At 39.9% G+C, this 20,027-nt stretch overlaps 1 protein-coding gene across 7 annotated transcripts in view; it reads left to right on the forward strand.

The window, feature by feature from the left end:
- Positions 1 to 20,027, forward strand: part of EPS8 (EGFR pathway substrate 8, signaling adaptor) — a 143,552-nt gene that overhangs the window by 53,864 nt on the left and 69,661 nt on the right. The window contains exon 1 of one of the 7 annotated variants that reach the window (XM_071551387.1): positions 9,235 to 9,287. The exons of the other annotated variants lie outside the window; for them this stretch is intronic. The gene's annotated coding sequence lies outside the window, so the exon portion shown is untranslated. Of the gene's footprint in view, positions 1 to 9,234; positions 9,288 to 20,027 lie in introns of those variants that run through there. 7 annotated transcript variants of the gene reach the window in all.

The raw sequence follows: 20,027 nt of genomic DNA on the forward strand, positions 1-20,027 counted from the left end.
AGCTATGAATCTCAGAGATGTTTTGGAGCGGGCATACAGTACTGATGCCAGTCCGTGTTTTGCTTCCTCATTACAAGCACTTTTGTTTCAAACCTCTTTTGTTTATAAGGATTCTGAAAACACTCCTAGATTTAAAATGCACAAGGCACTTGGATTCACCAGAACAAGTGTCAGTGTTTAGATATTCACCAAGAACGAATCAGGTACCATTTTAGCATATTAGTGTGCCTTTATAGTTGCTGAGCTTCTGTCACTACTAGTAAAGTGCTACTATTAGTTGTCACTAAGAGATACTTTCTGAAGTATCTCTATGGTTCCTGATTTATTTTTATTTAAGTATAACACCTTGTAACTTCACAGTACACAGATTATTTTACAGTCTCCCACTTGGATTTCTTGTAGAAATTAATTAATTTAAACAGCCATCTAAATCTGAGTGATTGTAGTACACTGAAGCTGGTGCTGTCATCCCTCTGTTCTGCTTAGTCCTTAAAGACTCTGCTTGGTCAAAGGTATCAGCAGTTTCATTTGTACTATCATCAACTTCTGCCTGCCTGAGTTTTTCAGGTGACTTGCATGTGTCTAAATCCATGTAGTTAGTAACTCACAACATATACAATATCAAGACTCCCTAGCATTGGCTGGAGTCTTAAACTATAAGTTGATATAAAAACCCAATGGTACAGGGAACATTTGTCGATTAACCTGACTTGATTAACTTGTCGATTAACCTGTCTCTAAACTTGAGTTTAGAGACAATCCTTTATGATGGGCCCTGATTATGTTCTGGCTTAGCAGAGTTGGTTTATACTACAGTAGAGGAGGGTGAATAAGAGATGCAAAACAATGAAACGTGTCTCTGCTTCTTCCCCATGGGCCAGCACCTCTCATCTGGGTCCCAGTTGGACTCTTGGTGCTCATAAACACACTTTCAGGTTTTCAGTTTTACTCAGAATTTAAGGAGAGAGAGGGTAGTGGAAACCACATGAATGAAAGTGCAGGACTGCAGCCATAATGAAGAGCACTGAGGACAGTCTGACTTGTAGCAGCCTCTCTAGGAGTAGGATTGAGTAGAGAGTCTTATGAATAAGTTTTTGACTGTATTTTTTTTTAATGTATAGCACTGTACTGGTTTTCCAGTCATCCGTTCTCTTCTCAGGAAAAGAAGGGTATGCAAATTTAAGTTGCGATGAAAGAGGCATGCAGAAACAAAACTGAAAGCATCCTTTCTCCTATCTCTTTTTCCTTTTTTTTCCTTTCTTTGCTTGTAAAAAGAAGCTGAAGATGTGTCTTTGCTTCAGGAGAGACCTCCTTTCAGCACTATATCAAAGTGCAGGGGGCTGTTAACCACTTGTGAGTTTTCATTTGGAAGAAAAAAATTAGTCCAGTTACTCCCTTTACTCCCTTCTATGATCAGCCAGGTACATAACTGAGAGCTACGAGGGGCTATTTTTTTTTTTTGTCCAGATCAGGAGAGGGAGTAAAATGTTAGAAGTTAGCAACAGTTTTAATGCACAGATGTGAATACTTTAGTAACCCTCATGTCATATAAATTCCTAACACCTATCCAAACATCGACATTAGTCTAGGAAAAATATTGTTGTTTATTTTACTGCCTGGCTTGTTAGTTTGTACTGAAATCTCTGTTTGCAGCTGAGCTGAAATGTATTTTAATTCTGTTTTTGCTAACAAATGCTTGAAAAATCTAGAACTCTCACGCTGCTTATGAATTAGAACACCTAGCTTGTTTAACTTTGTAAACAGTAATACAAACTGAGAACATTGTGGCAGATCAGTAGATGTGTTATGTGGAGAAACTGCCCATCCAGAGCCAATGCTCTTTTGAGCATCTGTTCAAAGGGATGTGGGGTGAGTGGACCTGCGTATATTCAACAATCATTTCTCCAAGCCTTTTGCAAAAAAGGAATTCAATTTCAAATCATTATGCTGAAAAGTTTTCCTGTTTCAAGATTGAAAATTTGGCCATGAAACCTTTAGACAACCAAGTGTATGTTTGTTTGTTTTGTTTGCTTGTTTGTTTCTCTCTCCCCTCCCCCCCGCCCCCCCCCCCAAGGGTACAGCAGAAGCTTTAACTCTGATGCCCATTAACAGGAGCTCATGCACAGTTTGCACCCTGTCCTTCATAGTGGTGCTGTGCCTGCTTGGGAGGAGGCATTTGAGTGACTGTTCCTTACTGTCATTTCTAGACAGATGGTGGGTTAGTGGAATTTCAGGAAAAAAGGTGGTTTTCATCAACTTCTCCCCATCCTCTGTTTCCTAGGAAGGATAGGGAAGTATCCAGATTCTTACTGAATAACTGGGTTGAATAGCAAAGGGCAAAGGTTCTGAAGTGTTACAGCAAACACAGAGCCCCATAAAGCACTATGCACAGTCATTTCAGAAAGCAAAAATCAGCCGAGGATTGGAAATGCAGGTGACAGGACAACTTTTAAAGTCCAGATAGGTGGAATTGAAGAGACACTTCAATTGTCTCTGCATGTGTAACACCTTGTGTCATCGCCTGATTCTCCATGGCAAGTGAGCACTTCAAGAAGTGCAGAAAAAGGTGATGATACACAGAAGTGCTTAGGGGAGTGGTACAGATGTTGGCCAGGAGGTAGAATGGGGTTTGGAAACAGAAGTGCTGATGTCCTTAATTTTTTTTAACATGCTGGCTCAGCTGTGTGCAAGGTTTATATGATTTGGGTTTCTTGATCTGTGTTTTTTATGTAAGCTCTTCTATAGCAAAAGCTTTGATGTAGTGATGCAACTGTACTCTGGTGGGCACCTGTCCAATAGGAATCCATCTGCTCCTGCACTGTGTGGTATTTGGTTGCAGAGTTGAAGGCAAGTCCCTTCCAAAAGGGATGCTCTGTTGCACTTACCAAAACAGTATGTGTAGCCATAGGGTAAGATATGCAGCCAGCACAAGCAGCAATACGGTGATGCCTAGGAATTGATGCTTCTAAGACTGGACCAAAAAATCTTGTTGTGCTGCGGTGTGGACAGAGGCTCATGTGAGAGACCTTTGATGTATTTCTTCATGCACAAACACAAGAGCTACGTGTACTGTAGGTTTGTTTAGCTGGTAGAGAAAGGCCAGCACTTAGCAGGTTATGCTTATCAAGCCCAAAAAAGGAAACAGTCCATGAATTTGAGGCAAAATCTGCTAATACTCTCTGAAAGTTTGCCTTTGTCTTCCACTTGAGTCCTAGTAACTTGCAAAAAAATTACATCTTGGTGATTCCTTGTTAAACAAGAGAACACCATATGCTACTGTTGGACTGTCAGCGGTACAAAAGGACATTTTCCTGATACCAGCCTGACACTTGCTGACTGAGAGCACATGCTTGCAAAGTCTTTTGTTAGAGAAAGTAAAGCATGGAGAGAAATCTTCTTCCTGTGGTGGAAGATTTGCTGGACTTCGAGATTCAGGAAGTGTAAAAGAAGCCAGATGTAAAATTTTGAGAAAGGTAGAATGTGGCAGCCTGGAGTAACAAAGCTGCAGTTAGTGTGAGGCCTCAGAGGACCAGGGATAGCTTCAAAGCTGCCTTGGGAGGGATAGACAGAAGTGATTTTCTTGCTCTTTGAAATAGTGGAGTAATGAATGATATATTTTGCTGTCATGGCAGTTTCTCACCAAAAGATGCATTTATTTTTAAACCAAATGTCAGCATATGAATATCAAAAAACTAAGTTGCTATATGCAAATTTTTGAAGCATATATACATGTGTGTTTCACAGGTAGTGCCCCTTCATATTGGCAGAGAGGTGTTTAAAAATGGAATTTCTTCTCCTGTACCAAAGTGGTCCGTGCCAGGCCCGCAGCTGGATCAAGATGTATTGCAAGCCTGCAGTTGTACCACCTGCCTTTTAGTGCCTTCCCTGGGGTACAGCCTCACCATGGACATCTTTGAGCAGTTTGAACAGCTGCCTCTGTTAGCAGGGTAAAAGAGGACGTAGCAGTAGTAACAGATAAGTGCTGGAAGGTGAACTGGTAGGAGAAGCCCTCTCTCCTCTCCCCAGAGCTACTTTGGCTTTGCAGGTGAGCTCTGGCAGGATTCAGTCCTGGCCCAGAGACAGATCTTGTGAGCCTCAGGGTGCAATGGCTGTGGAGCTCCTGAACTGACAGCTGTGCTGATCTTCACCTGATAAGGACCCAGCCTTTTATGCCAGGTTAACTTGAACAGTATTTAATTCTTGCAGAAGCTTGGTATAACTAAAAGGCTTGGCAGCTTGGGTCCTAAAAAACCAGGAATTCGAGAGGAGTTGATTTTATTGTGTGCCAAAACTCTACTTGAAGTGTCTGACCTCAAGGTGCAGTGAAAAAGAGAACAAGCTCCCTTGATCTTCTTTGGCACCATTTTCAGACACTTTGAATGTAAGGAAAATATTTTGTTCAAGTCAACCATCCTTTTAAATCTGAAATATGCAACGAATGGAAAGCTCTTGACTGTCAGTAACAACATGAAACTTCTAGTAGATTTGTTTCTGTTCTCTGTCCTAAGTTTTTGTCTTGTTCTTTTGTGTCATGAAATGTCTCTGACATTGCACTAGTACATCCATAGTTACTGGCACAAATGGAGTGGGTTTAGTAATGCTTTTTTAGAATTGATATTGCCTCCTCAGTCTCTGTGTCTGTTCATTAAGATAAACAGTTTATTGAAGTTTTAACAACTTCATTGAGGCTATTTTTTATAAGGGAAAGAATATGGAAAAAAGAAAATTAATATGACAGAACTTCTTACCTAAAAGTGAAAAATGCTACTTGGCTTCTTTATAAGAAATTTCAGGCTTGATATAATTACTTTTGTAGGGACTTTCTATAAAAATTGGTAGTGTGACAGACAGTAGCATCTTATACCATCTTACTGAGATGCTAAGAAAGATGCAAGCACTTCCAGATGGAAATACAATGTATGCTGTACTTGAGAGAAATAGTTAGCTTTCAGGAGCTTCAAGTCAGATAATGGTAAGAAAATAATGGTGTTGTATTTTGTCTATGAGTCCTGGGAGGCTTTGGAAGCAGGTCTTTTTGTTTTCCTATCTGTTCCTTCTTTCAGAAGTTTTCTTATCTCTCTGACTTTGAGATTCCAAAGAGCAGACACTGGTACTATTATTTATTCTAAGTATTGCCAAAATATACTCAAAAATATTTTAAACCCTTCACTTTCAAGGATATGTTTCCTAATAGTTTGTAAAATGTAGTACTTTAATGCTGAGAACTTGCATGGTCTGGTTCTTTTCCATCACTGACCAAGCAGTCCCGTAAAAAAAAAAAATAGTCATATTCTGGTAGTATCATAAAGTTTTTTTTTTCTGGTCTATATTCTTCCTTGAAACGATGAGCTGGTATTTATGACTATCTGTAGGTTGTTTTTTATTTTACGTGCTATACCTGCAGGCTACACATGTGACATTAACCTTTGGCTGTGAGAACTGTTTGTTAAATCTTTTACATCAATGCACTTACAGATTTTTTTGTCTAGTTTCCCCCCTTTAGTGTTGCTTGCATCTCTAGCATTCTACAAAGAAAAATTGCAGCTCTTGAATTTGGAAAGTGCTTCTTTAAGTACAAGGCTGGAATTTCTGTTTGGGTTAAACATTTCCCGGTCTCGTAGGCCAGTTTCCCTTCCTGAGCACTTTTGCATCATAAAGATTGTGCAGAGTGAAGCGTGCTCCGATACTGTCTCTGTATCCCATTACCTGTTATTGAGTGGTGCGGCAAGAACTGTCCAGATATGTAATTGAAAATTAATGAAGAACTTTGCTTTATATAGAAGACAATAATACTCAGTTTGCTGCACAACAGTAGCAAGGATATCCTGTTTCAAGCAAGCATGAAAGTAGTAGAACCTTATTTATCTCACTAATCAGCAGCAATCACTCCTGACTGCACACCAGCAGCAGGTCTGCGGAGTGCAAAGATGCCATTTTTATATTGCTGTTTATCAGACCAGAACTACTACCTCTCAAGGCATTCATTTCATTTATTTTGGAGACTGCTACTTTTGCCACAGGAAAGTATAAATCCATTTGAGCAGAGTCAGCATTCAGGAAAAGTGCTTCAAGCCTGCTTTTAGAAGTTACTTCCTTTATTTTCTCCATTATTTCAATATTTATCAAATAGGTTTAAAGAAACCTTCTGTTTTAGTCACCTTTATGCCACCCTAGAGCTGTGTGCTGGTTTAATGGTAAACTGGTGGAAGAAATGAACCCAGCTGAATAGAGGTTACAAGCGAGTTACAATTTACTAAAAAGATTACAATAAATACAATGATCCAGAGAAAAAGTCGGTTTTAACCCAACAAAACCCAGATGTATAACCCAGCACCCTGGGGTATGAACAGAATAGTGTTCATTGGCCCCTGTGCTGAGCACCACATGGTCCACCTGAGTCCAAAGTAAAAGGAAAGGAAAACTTGTTTGTGAGGATGATGATCACAGTCTGGTCGAGAGTGGCAGTCACAGTCCTGTTGAGGTTCTGGTTTTCCTCTGGATCTGATGAGTGGTACCAGAAGTTCCCAAACCCCAAGATTATATACCCTCAGGTTCAGGTGGGAATGCCCAGTACCTCCCCCAGGTTTAACTGTGAATCATGGGATATTTTTGGGATCTTTGATGGCCCACTAGCAGACATGACCCCTCAGGCTGGGTGTGAAGGTGCTAATGCCTCCCCAGAGGGACGTTATCACAGTTGTGTCATTGATGTGAAGACAGGAATATTCCCTATCTAACAGAGTTCTTTAACATCCAGCTTGGAGCCTGAGGTGTCAGGTGCGCCCTGGGCAGTTGGTGCAAATGATCCATTATTAGCAGTTCATCAGAAATGACTCAAAGGGTGTAGAATACACAGTTTTGGTTATACCTACATAGTGATAAACTGGTTCTGGCCCCTGTAACTAGGACAAGCTGTTGATAAAGTACTTATGGTAAAACACCCATCAGCCTGCATGGAAGTAAAGCAAGCTGGAGTGTAGCACTGGACCAACACGGTGTTTTCAGATACATAATATTTTCATTGCTTTGCTGTTTTGGGTATGTGCAAATTTCCTTGACTTTATTTTTATCATTTAGCCAGTGGATGAAGGTCCAAGAATACTGTTACTGTACTGTTTGCAAGCACATAAAAAGATACAACTTAGGTGTGAACCAGCATTGAGTTATGATGGAAAGAAGAAATAGAGGGAATTAATTATATTAGAGTAATATTTTGTCTGGATGCTGTAAGAGGTTTGGGATTTGAGGTTAATTGTTGAAAAGAAATATTGTTTCCAGTTTCTAAATATGTGATGTTTTAACATGAGGATAGCTGTGGGGGCAGAGAGAAGGTGAAGTAGGTTCAAGAGTAAGAAGGTGAGCATGAGTTGATGCAGAGTTCCTGGGAGGCAGCTGCAGCCATGCTGAGGCTGAGCTTGCAGTCCCTATGGCAACTATTCCTGTCTGTTATTTAATGTATACTCTGTGGCTCCTCACCCAGCATCTTATCTTGACTTTGAGACATAACCTGAGTCTAGAGGACAAGCGTGGCATACAGTAAACTTCTCTTTAAAATTGAGATTATTTCCCTTAACAGGAAAACTGTCAATGTAAAGGTAAACATGTTTGTCTGTAGAAACAAAATAAAAATGCTGACAGCTGACTATCCAAAAGTTTGTAAGTCACCACTCCAGGGTACAGAGAAGCTGTCTGAACTCAATTCCATATCTTGACAGGTTTTGCTTATTCATGGAGGACAGGAGACCAAAAGAATCTGTGAATGAGCAAAAATACAAATAAAACCAATCTTAAAAGTGACCTCAAAAAGTTTCAAGGGGTTTATGTGAGTTTGCAATATTCAGGGCAAAGTGAGAAGTATGTGAAGTTAAAACCAAGCTACCCCCCACCATCCCTTTCCTGGTTTCTTTTCTTTTTTCGGTGGGTTGGTTGGTTGCTTCGTTTGGTTAGTTTTCAGTTTGGTGGTTTGATGTTTTTGAGATTGTTCATGTTATTGCTTCCTTGACTTGCAAGCAAGGACTGTTGGGGGGACTGGGCAGGTTCAAGTAGTTGTTCTTGGAACTTCTGCATCTTCTTTTAAGTTGCAAGACTTTAGTGTTTTTAATGAAGTTGGCTTTCTCTCCAAAGTGTGAATTTAGTACTTAAAATCAAATAGTTAATCAGTGTTTTAAAGACTCTTTTCTCATCTACTCTGACCTTCTCCCACCAAGGTCATTCAGCTGTACTACAGAGAGGAAGTGTGGAAGGAAAAATGTTTTCAGTTTGCCAGGAACCACTATAACCACAAGGGATTTTCAGCAGTTGGTCATAATAAGCACTGTGATTTGTTAAAGTACCTGGATTTTTTTCAGAACATTCTTGTTGCTGCTGTTGCTGGTGGAGAAGCAGTTACTCAATTTTCCAGTATGGTCGAAATGTGAATAGAAAAATTTATTCTTTTTTGGACACACCTTCTACTGTGGCCTGCTTTCAACACTATCCAAAGTGACTATTTTCAGGCTTGTTAACTTAAGGGGGTTTGTTTCTGCGTGTGGGAACCATGACAAACTATAGTGTAGGATGGTCAAATCAGTGAATAATGTACAGTCTGTTGCATTTGGCATAGCTCCATATCGTAGCCTCGATGTCTATGTCATGTCCAAGGAGACAAAGCTTACTGGGGCATATTGAGGTGCTACAGTTCTTATTTAAAAATATATCTGTGTGTACCTATATATGAATTATGCTTATCCCAAGCATTTATATTAATTTACAGCTTGAAAGATTCTCTGTGCTAGATAGTAATGTTCATTCTCTGCTCTGTGCTGGAGGATGGAGCTTGTAACTCAATCGCTCTTCTCCCCGCGGCCCCATAGTGAGGCCCTCGGCTAAGGGGAATGTATAAACAGCTGCAGCAAGGCTGTCACAAATACGGATGTGTCTTCATGCAGTGAGATCTCTGGGTCACCAGGTGTCCGGGTTTCAGCTGGGAGAGAGCTCATTTTCTTCCTGGTAGCTAGGACAGTGCTGTGTTTTGGATTTAGGTTGAGAATAATGTTGATAACACACTGATGTTTTGGCTGTTGCTAAGAAGTGCTTAACCTGAGTCAAGGACTTTTCAATGTCTTATGGTCTGCCAGTGAGGAGAGGCACAAGAAGCTGGCAGGGAGCGTGACCAGGACAGCTGACCTAAACTGGCTAAAGGGATATTCCATAGCATAGAACATCATGCCCAGTATATAAACTGAAGGGAGTTGGCTGGGAGGTGCCAGTGGCTGCTCCAGGATGGGCTGAGCATCTGTCAGCAGTCGGTGAGCAATTGCATTGTGCATCACTTGTCTTTCTTGAGTTTCATTTCTTTGTCTCTCTCATTTTCATTACTGTATTTATTATGCTTATTGTTTGTAGTAGTAGTACTGTATTTTACTTTATTTCGATTATTAAACTGTTCTTGACTTAGAGTTTTACTTTTTTTTTTCCTGATTGTCCTCCCCATCCTATCAGGGGCAGGGAGGGTTCAGTTCTGTGGTACTTAGTTGCCAGTTGGAATTAAACTGGAGACCAGGGACCATGGAAACCATTACTAAAAGCGTTTTCAGGAACCCTGTGTTATCCAGCAGGCTGTGCTTCGTTCTTCAGAGAAATGTTCTGTTGACTTTCACCCACAGTCCTTGCTGCTGCCACACTATCCAGCTTCCTCCTCTGGGTTCTGGCTGCTATCTGTACTTGATATGCTGCCTTCTCCTTAGTCTGGTTGTCTCAACACCAGCTTTCTTGAAGTGCTGCTGAACCACATTTGAGTCACAGGTTGGCAGCTGTGACTTGTCAAGACCTGTTCTTGATCCTATTCAGATGTAACAGGACATAAACAGGGGACTAAAATGGAAGAGTTTATTTTACTTGAGGTCAGGAGCTGTTTATCGATCACTTCATGAATGTCTGGTGTTTTGAGGAGTCAGTGTGATTATTGTACATGACTCATAGATCATATCTTGGTCTAACTTAGACATTAGTCTTGTTTTGGTAAGGAGATTGTCACTAATGTCCTCCAGAGATCACTCCCAACCTAAATTATTCTGCAATTTATACTATTATTTAAATATAATACAAATAAGGAGTGGACACTGCAGTAAATTAACTGGTTAGCACAGCTCAGAATTTGGAAACAACAGGTGATTCACAGGCTAAAAGATAAACGAGAGCGAAGTATGTATCTCTTTTGCAATTCAATATACTTGCATAGGCTGATATTCAAAGGGCCTTGTTAAACCACTATTTATTTGCTAGGTCATAGAAATAAAGGTCTGGTATATATTTGTTATGAATGTTGTTAACAATTCTTCTTCTTAACTCTCCTTAAAAGAAGGCTATCCACAAAAAGTTTACTACTAAGGCTACACAAGTGGTATGTGTGGGGCAGGGGAATCAGCTTAGGAAAGAAGGAGTAACTTGCAGCTTTTCTTCACCTCTGATAGGTCATTAACACACTTGTATTCATTTATGCCCATTTAAAAACAACTCAGTAACAATAAGGTGATTTGTCCACTAGAATAAAACTTTCTGCAATAATAGATTTTATTAGTGATGTATCTGTGTATATTAATTTTGCAGTTGACTTATGTTACTGAATCATTGAACTTCCATTCCTCCTATAACTAAGCGTTTGTTTTTCTGCTACTAATGTTCACAAAATATAAACACCATTGGTTATAATGATATGTGCTCTCCTAATATGTTTATACTATAAATGGTGATTTGTGTTCTAATATATATTGCCTACTGGTGCATAATGGGGCATTTTTTTCCTTGAAGTAGAAGAATCATCATACACTTTTGGAACTAGAACAATAAATACCGGTCTTAAATGGTACCAACATGTTCTTGGACAGAAAGATCAACACAGGAATTAGTGCATGTTTTATACCTTATGATAATCAATCTTAGTTACGTGAAGCTACCTTTATTTTCAGAAGGCAGTTATTGAAAATTATCCTCTTATGGCTTGCATGATTAATAACTATATTACAAAGTTACAGCGTTCCAGATTTCCAGGGCTTTTATTTTGGGTCATCTTTGCAAGGTGTTCAAGCCAGCCTTGGGAATTTGTGAGGGTGCTGGCCCCACTGATAAGGGTTGTTCACGTAAGCCATGACATGGAGTGTCCAGATATTGCCCTGAACCATGCCTTAATTAGTACTCTGTTCATGATTGTTCTCATAATAATCCTGGAGGTTTGGGGTTTCTTTTGTGGGGAGGAGTATTCTCTTTCTCTGTGGAGAGGGAGATACCTTTAGGGCCATGATGGTTGCTGCAGTAAAGATGCAAATGCAGAGGTAGCTGGGATGACATCTAGTCCAAGCTATGGAGTATAACCACCAGTTTTGAGTTCCCTTGTCACAGGGAATTGTGGCACATAGGTCCTTCTGCTCTACTGGGTGCACCCTCCAGCTGTGGCCAAGACAAATCTGGTTGATTCTGCCTTTTTTTTTTTTTCACTCTTGAAGTCTGTCCTGTGGTGTTACTTAAAGGTGGGTATCTCCACTTACTCAGCTTATAGTTCTTACTGAGTGCTGGGGGTTGCACTGTAAAAATAGAAACCAGTGATTTATGTTCCTTCTTGGTAATAAATGACCTTGGGATCTAGCCTGTTAGGACTTAAACTGTAAATAATTAAGCTTTACCTCTGTGGAACCCTCCTCATTCAGCCCAGTCTGTTTCTAGCTGTAACTTTGTAACAGTTAACTTCTAATTCTTTGCCGGACACTGTGGTCTTGTAACGTGGTCAAAACAAATAAAAATTAAAAGCTACGTGCACTTCTTTTTATGTACACGATGCAATAAACACTGTGCACAGTCAAAAACCAAAAAGCTGTTGTAAGTGCTGAATAGCCATGTGTTAGTTCCAACTTGGTTTACCAGCTCCAAAATGGGAGCAGGCTCTGAAGCTCATTGATTCTGTATTTAATTTGAAGGTCTGTCAAAACCATGTTTTGTTCTTGACTAGCCTGATACTGACAATTGATACATTTTTTTCACTTCCTATCTGAAGAAAAGGGGGTGTGAAGAAAACATGGACGGATGCAGTTGATGAGGTGGAGGTTTGTAAGTTTCTGAAAAGATTAAATATCCTTTTTATATAATTTTTTTAAAAAAGGTGGATAATTCAAAAAGTGTCAGTTGTCTTTCATGGTCTAGGTTTTTTAATCAGGCAAGACTAATATTTTGGGCATTCTGAGCAGTCTGATCTGTGAACAGCAATGCTCAGATTACAATATGAGATTTAATCCTGTGAGCATATTGTGGTGAGATAAATTATTGACTGAGGCATTTGGAAGCAAGTGTTAATGATGACAAAAACATCCAGCTGAATGCACTACTGCACACACAAATACTACGTCATGCTTTTTCTTCTGAGAATTGTGTAGGTGCATGTGACTGTCTTGATTGTTAGAAATATTTTTCAGAATCTGTATTTAAAAGAGACTAATGTAAGCTGGGCAATTGGCTGCTCTATGGTTCCTTCAACCCTTTTCCCTAAAACTCCCTGAAACAGAGGTAAAAAAAGGGAAATGACAGCTTTCCTATGTAATGAGTCTGGTTTGCATCTAGTGATGCTCTTTTATCTGTTACTCTTGCAAATCCTGTGGACTTATTTTTCTGCTTTTGTAACTTGATTTTAAGTATTGACCTGTTGATCTAAATATTTCTTTTATTAGCAATCACTTTTCAAGTGTATGTTTCCTGTGTGCAGCAAGGTGGGGATTAAAATTTACCAGGGATTTAAACCAAAAAAAAGCAAATGAAAAATGAAGTGGAAGCAAGGTTTTCTTCTAGTCTTGTTTGTATGTTTTGGAGAGAACAACACAGCTGGGTGGAACTCTGTAGGATGTGGACACCAGGCAAAAATATATTGTAGAGATACAGTTCCCTCTAGATAATTGAAAAATACACAAAAAAATCATTATGCTGCTTACAATTTCCGCTGTTACTCTTGTGGCTTGAAATGTATCCCAGATTCCTCAAGTTTTGTGCAATCTTTCTTCCATAAATCTGGAGCTGTGGATGCTTCCTCCCTGCTCTGCCACACTTTACTCTTGGAAAGGGAGTCGTCCAAATGGCACTTCTGAGTAATGAACCATCTTGTGTTCAGGCCAACAGTGTGAGTCAGGAGTGAGAGATACCTTCCATTCCTTGCCTCCACTTGGACGGGTTTGGAAATCTCTGCAAAAGCATTTGTTGTCAGTTTGGCATTAATTTTGATACTGCATGTGGCTAGTTTTCTGCATCGTATGTGTTATCCCCTTGGAGTACACTAAAACATGAGCAGGAGAGGAACATTAGATAAAAACAACCTCATATTAGGGAAGTGCAAATTACATGACTTCACAGTTTACATATTTCCATTTCAGGAGCAATCCAAGAGAGGATCATCTCTGTCATCAGAGCTGCCTTACTAATTTATGTACTTGAGGATAAAGACTTGTTTGTTAACCATTCAAATCAAATGTCATCTGCTGTATTTCTTTGTGTTAGGTTCATTACTGGGAATGAGGATGGATGCTGTACAATGTATGCCCAAAATTTTGAAGGAGAGCCATTGCTGCCACTGTTTTTGTGATCCCGGAACACTTTGTCCTTCTTGTCACTTGGCAGAGCCATCTGATCACGTGTTAGGGCTGCAATGTCACTTCTGCTCATGGCTAAAAGGAAAGTGGATGTTTAGCATCTCTGGAGCTTCTGGATTGCACCAAGCCTGAGCAGGAGAGGGGGAGGTCATGCTGTTGGTGGTACAGGTGTGAAGGGAGGTGGTTGTGAAGTCCGGCAAAGCAGTGTCTGTCCTTCTAGCGGACATGAAACCATTCAGTGCCAGGGAGGGGAAAGCCCTGAGCACAGTGAGAAGTAGCCATCTGCTAAGCCATACTGAAACTTGGCAGGAGTGAACTACACAGGAACCCCATGTGTTTGCCAATCGATCTGGGCAGCAGAAAAATTGTTAGGACAGCTGCTGGGATTTCCCTGATTGTAGAATGAGGAATTCACTCCCTGACAAAAATCTGTCATTTCCTAATAAGTCCCTTGCAGAAGCATACAAATACTCTGTGAACTTTCAGAAAAAGAGCTATATGTGCCCTTCAATGGAGAAAGAGGCAATGAGGGAGATGGAAGCAACAGGGCTTGGCCTTGCAGAAGCAATACAGGGCTTTGAAACTACTGGCCACAAGTGCCCTTCTGTGAATTTAAAACTGTGTGAGCTTCTCCCCTATACCTAGATAATAAGCTCTCAGTATTTTTTCCAAATAAGGGTGCATTTTGGCAAGTGTTAAGGCTGCCAGCTGAAAACTGGCATGTCTTTCCCTTTTAGCCAGGTGTGAGAATTGAAACTGAAGCCGGCCCTTCCCCCCCCCCCCCCCCCCCCCCCCCCCCCCCCCCCCCCGCCCGTGAAGTACAAGATAAACTCCTGGGTGACAGGATTGCAGGAGAGGAAGGGCAGTGCAATTGTGCTCGCAGGACTACATTTCTGCTGAAGAAATCTCGTGTCTCTTCTGCGTTTTTTTTCCTTTGGGTGTAAGATTTTCAAGGGGCGCTGCTCCAGAAGTAAAACTGGAAAGCTTGTGCCTAGGAGGATGGTCTTGTAGAAGGAAAAGGGCTGAATCCAATGGCCTTCTCCCTTTCTAATTTCTGTAATCCTTAAACTCCCCAGTCTGTTTAGATCTGTGATCTTATTCCATATTCCATATTTCTAACTTCTGTTGGAGGAAATGGATTTATATATCTCCTGTGAACATCACCTGAGAGCCTGGCACTGACTGAGATGGATGTATGCCTGGAAGAACTGAATCACAAAGCTGAATAATGGCAAAGGAAGCAAATTATTTTTGGATATGTAGTTTACCTAAATGTCACCCTCAATGCTCTGGACTGCAGCTGTGCTATGTTCCTTTCAACAAAGGTCATGAAGGTAGTTGGCTTGGCCAGCCTGACTAGATATTAATTGTGCTGATGCCTTTGGCTAGAAGTACTGGCCTCATTGTGCATGACATCTCTGTTCCTACCATGCAATGCACCATCCCAGTTAATGGCTTTGCTCCCACCAGCCTTCCTTTGTGGCTGATGAGAGAAACAGCCACAGCATCCCCAGAGTGGGTGATGTGGTTGGGCCACAGGGTCATTACTGGAGGAGTTGGCTCAGGCCCACATGTGAGAGGTGAAGGATAAAGAAAAACTCTCTGCCTTGGGAGAGGTTTTTGCAGACCATCACCAGCTGTCACATGGGTATTTACAAAAACAGCTTCACAGAGCTGAGCAGTAATCTGAGCATGATACAGGGCAGTCTGCTGCTGAAATACTAGCTGGAGGTGTGACTGAAGGTCTGCCCTCACCCATGGCCTCACTGAGAGTGGACAGCTGAAGCCCTGGGACCATTTTACTGTGGGATGGGCAAGGGGCATGGGGGCTGGGAAGGCTCGTGTCACTGGAGCAGTAGACTGTATCTCTCCAACTTGCTTTTGGAAACGAAACAAAATGTCATGTTTCAAACCAAACCAGTGGCAGTTCAGTGACACCAGACAGGTGCTGCTGTCACATTGCCATCTGAGAGACAGAGCATCCATCTGCAGACTGCAGCAGAAGGAGACGTGGTGCCTCTGATGCAAAATCCATGCTGACCTGTGGTGCCAACTGCAGTCTGTGAGGTTTCCCATGGTATAGTGATGTCTTTTTGCAATAAAACTTGGTTAGAACATTGATGAAGTAGTGTATGGATTGCTGGTGATGGGTAAAAGCAAAATGGGAGAGAACAGAAGGTTTTAAAATCTTTTCAGAGCCTAAGAAAGTGGCTGAGGACCATGAGGCCAGGCCCCTGCTCAGCAGAGGTTTGGTAAGTAGCAGTTTAGTTGCAGGCAGTCTCACAGGGTTGGTTGGTAGTAAATGTTTTTAGAATGTGACTCAAGTGTGGGTAGTCTGGGGACTATCTAAGCTGTTTGTGGGTGGGCAGAGGTGAGGCATCTGGCAGCCTTCCTGCTGTCCTAGCAAAACGCCATATCCCTGTGGAAAATCTTACCTGGGTGATAACCTCAACCCCTGCAAGTTGCCCCTCTACATGAGACCTCAAACTGACACCTACAAAGAACTTGAGGTATTTATGTCATGTTTTTATATCCTTATAAAGGCAGAAAGAGTGCATAGCCAATTAGAACAGTAATTGCTTTTGCTATTTCACCTAAACCTACCTGTGAATGAGTTTTCAGAAAGCTTAACGGAACAGATGGGAGACATAAAGTACTGTATCCATTCACACACATACACAAAAAATTTCCTACATCCAATTCTTTCGGTCCCTCTGTTGAGAAAGGCAATATTTACAATTGTCAGTGTTAATTTTCTCAGTTGTCATCCAACCTAATCAGACAGGAGATGAAGAACAGTCATGTCCTCAGTGCAGATGTCAAGCTCAGTCCCCATCTTGAAGCCTTTGCACAACATCAGGAACTATTTTTGAGTCTACATTTGAATTATTTTTTTCTCAAATAACATTTTTCCCCCCAGAAGGTCTGCTGTAGATGTGCATGAAAAAAAGGAAAAGGAGGAAAAAAGCATAAGGCTGAATTAAACAATATGAGGAAAGAGAAGAGGTTATACAAAGTTCAAGAAGCAAAGGGATATGGTTTAGAAAAACACTGAGAAAATGAAAGATAATATATAGATGAAGTAACTGTAATATTGTTCCCCCTGAAACTTGCCTTGTGGGCTCCTATGGGAAAATAGAAGTTGATGTCTGCTTACTTTGGATTGCCTGTCTGGAAAAACATATGAGATGATACCCATGAGATGACATCCTTGTAGACCTATTTCAGTGTTGATATGAGTGATAAGTTATAAAAGAGAGAGGAGGTAGCAGTAAGCCAACTATTCTTGATCAAACAAGACTGAGGAATAGGATATTTTTATAAGCCCAGTTTAACACTGATTCAATGCATGTTGTTGTTACCTTTTTAGACTTTTTCTAAAATTAAGAACATAATGTATTTTGGGGTTATGTCATGGACAGAAGCTGTATGAAGGGAGTTTAAATTGCAACAAGGATTTAGATACTTATGGAGAAAAACTTTTCCAGAGTAAGCCTAATGACAGCCTGGATTTCCCCAAGCTTGGTTTTTAGCTTCTCCCACTAGAGGCCCAAGGAAGAGGTAGGGAAGTACTACTTTTTGGGAAATACCTTGGCACAGTTGTCCCTGCCTTAAGGATGTGAGATGACATTCTTCCTTTTCAGCCCCATTTCTGTGATTGTTTAGGAAAGTGTTCAGAAAACCATTGAGTTTTGGGGAAGCACATATGCACAGGCAATTGCTATGTTCTGAATAACTTCCCAATAATTTTGTCCAGGGTCTTTTTTACTGTGGGTCTGCCACAGCCCTGCCCTAGGTTAAGCAGCAAGCATCTTGTCTAGAGGTTTGCATAAAAGCATAGATATCTAAGTATTTATGTCAGTATGTGTCTTAATTCTGTATATGTCTACAACATGAATATACTTTAGCCTCTTTTATATTGTTTAAATAAAGTTGTTTTCAAAATGATACATGATAAAGCTAATGATTTAGCATGATGATGAAACATTATATGAAGATATCTGAAAGCTCTTTTTCATAAAATGTCTTCTTCAAAAGATTTATTTTTATTCTTCAGTCTTAGTTTCCTCTTCAAGTTGCTTCTCACAGTAGCATAAAGGCAAATGTAATGGAATCAAATACTAAGTAGCGAGAATGGCAAATATAAAAAAGGATAAGTAGAGGTAAAAAAGGTTCTGCTTTTCATAGGATTGCAGAAGTCCTTGGGTTCTTGCTAGAAGTGCTGGATCTAATCCAATGTGCTTTTGTTGGCATACATGAACAAATTATCCAGGACACAGCTATTTTTCTTACTGTAGTAAAAACAGGGACACTGAATAGAGGCTTTGTGAAGGACAAATATTTTCCTTTGAAATGGGGTGGAAGTTTAAAGTTTATCTAGGGTGCCCTCTAGAAAAGGGAAAAAAACTTCTCTATCTCACTGAATAGAAAATGTATTATAGGCAACTCACAGTCTATTAAATAAATTAATCATTGATGTAGTAAACAACATTTCTTAATTGCCTAACAGTGTGGGAGAAAGCTCTGTTTATATAGGCCATCATCCCTCAAAAATTTTCTATGGGTACCCCTTCTCCAGCATCTTTTGCAGGGCTCTAATGTTTTCCAGCCACATGGGTGTAACCAGGAGGATAAGGGTGTTATGGAAGATAGTATTTAAGATAATGTTCTTTAAGGGCTGTCTCCATGGGTAATTCTTATTTCAATTGAAGTTGTAGCTCACTTTGTTGTAGTATCATTGCCATTCAGAGTCAAGCAGCCCTTGAAGTCTGACAGTTCTGTTCAGTATCATGTATTAGAAGTATCTCCTGTGAGTATCATTTGTGCAAGATCCCCATAAAGTAGTGACTCAACTTGAAAGATAAAGACCTAATTATTAAATCATTCTTAGGTCTGTGGGAGGATAACCATATCTTTGAAAAAAGATTTTAGATGAGTATTTCTTCAGTTATGTTAAGATCACTAGAATCACCTCTAGAACAACTCTTGAAGAGCTTGGAATTGAATGGTGCAGTCAAATTTCCCCAACTTCATCTTATTTCACTTATTTCACTCACACTTATTTCTAATCAAAGAACCGGTTGAAGAACAGTAAATCCATGTTCTGAAAGATTTTTGAAATTTATCTTCTTTCAAAACCTGTTGGAACTTTAAAAAAAAAAAATCTCCTCTGAGGTTTCCTGAGAGCAGAGAGTCTTGGTCTCCTGACCCAGACTGAGGTTTCCATTGGAAAACTGTCTGTCATCAGTTTAAAGAAAAATTTACACTGAAAATGCCTCAGCAAATGTTTTCAGTTGAATGAATGAGCAAATTGCAATAAAATTCCTGGTTGTAGCATTTCAGAATCCCATTCTAGTGACAGCTTGTTGAATTTGGCTTGGTAACTTAGCAATGACAAATTTCTGGGCAAAATTTTCTTGTAATATGTGAAAATTCAAACTCCATAATTAGAGGAAATTGGAGCCATAAACGTTTGTTTTGCACTGATTACAATTTCTCCTTCATAAAGGTTTCTAATTTTGTTATTTTTAATAATTGCATATTTGCTGGAAACCTGGTATGTGATTATAAAGGCATGAAAAAAAGTATATATACTTCTGAAAATCAAGCCTGGATATTCATGTTAGAGACTGCTTTTGGAAATGTGAATTTGTTAATTGATTGGGTGTGGGGGGAAAATCACATTCATACATTTGATCAGGTAATTTAAAACAAAACAAAATGTCAAAAATTTGACATTAAATATATGTTTTCATAATAGTAATGCATGTATAGGAAAGGCTTGACCCACAGTAGTGGATGAGAAAATTTTATCTGTACAGAGAAACATAAATAATTCAAACTGCAAAATCAGAGACATGAAACCAAAAGTTTAAGTCTATTTTCTTCCCAGAAATTGTGGGATCTGTTATTGTTAGGTCTATTTTCTTCCATGGAACAATTGCTGAGTTACGTAAGTGCACTGTAAATACTGCAGCAGGGCGTGACTTCAGTCAGCTGTGACCTCAGTTCAGTAAGTTCTTTTACACTTGACTCACTTTGTGCTGAATAATTGTAGCCTCAGTGTGGACTAATCAGTTATGCTTAGATGTTTAAGATAGTCCCTTTTGTTTACTCACTGAATTCCAATATATTATTTTTGGATTATATTCACATTGATGTAAACAAAAATTGATGCCCAAAATATTTTTTATGATACAGACAAGCATCTCCAGCTGATGTTTGGATAGGGGTGAGTTAATGTGTGTCTCCAAGTGCTGAGAACTGCATAGACTGTGGTCAAGGTCATGCATCATGCACAGTCATATGCCTATTTTTAACTTCAGGTGAGGGGAGGTTGGCCTTGAAGTTTATTGTTTCAAATTCACAGTTCAGAAGGAAAACACATCACAGAAATGCTGTCTGATATTAGAGTTACTGGCTATT

Source organism: Pithys albifrons, chromosome 3 (assembly GCF_047495875.1).
Source record: "Pithys albifrons albifrons isolate INPA30051 chromosome 3, PitAlb_v1, whole genome shotgun sequence".
Taxonomy (NCBI): Eukaryota; Metazoa; Chordata; class Aves; order Passeriformes; family Thamnophilidae; genus Pithys; species Pithys albifrons.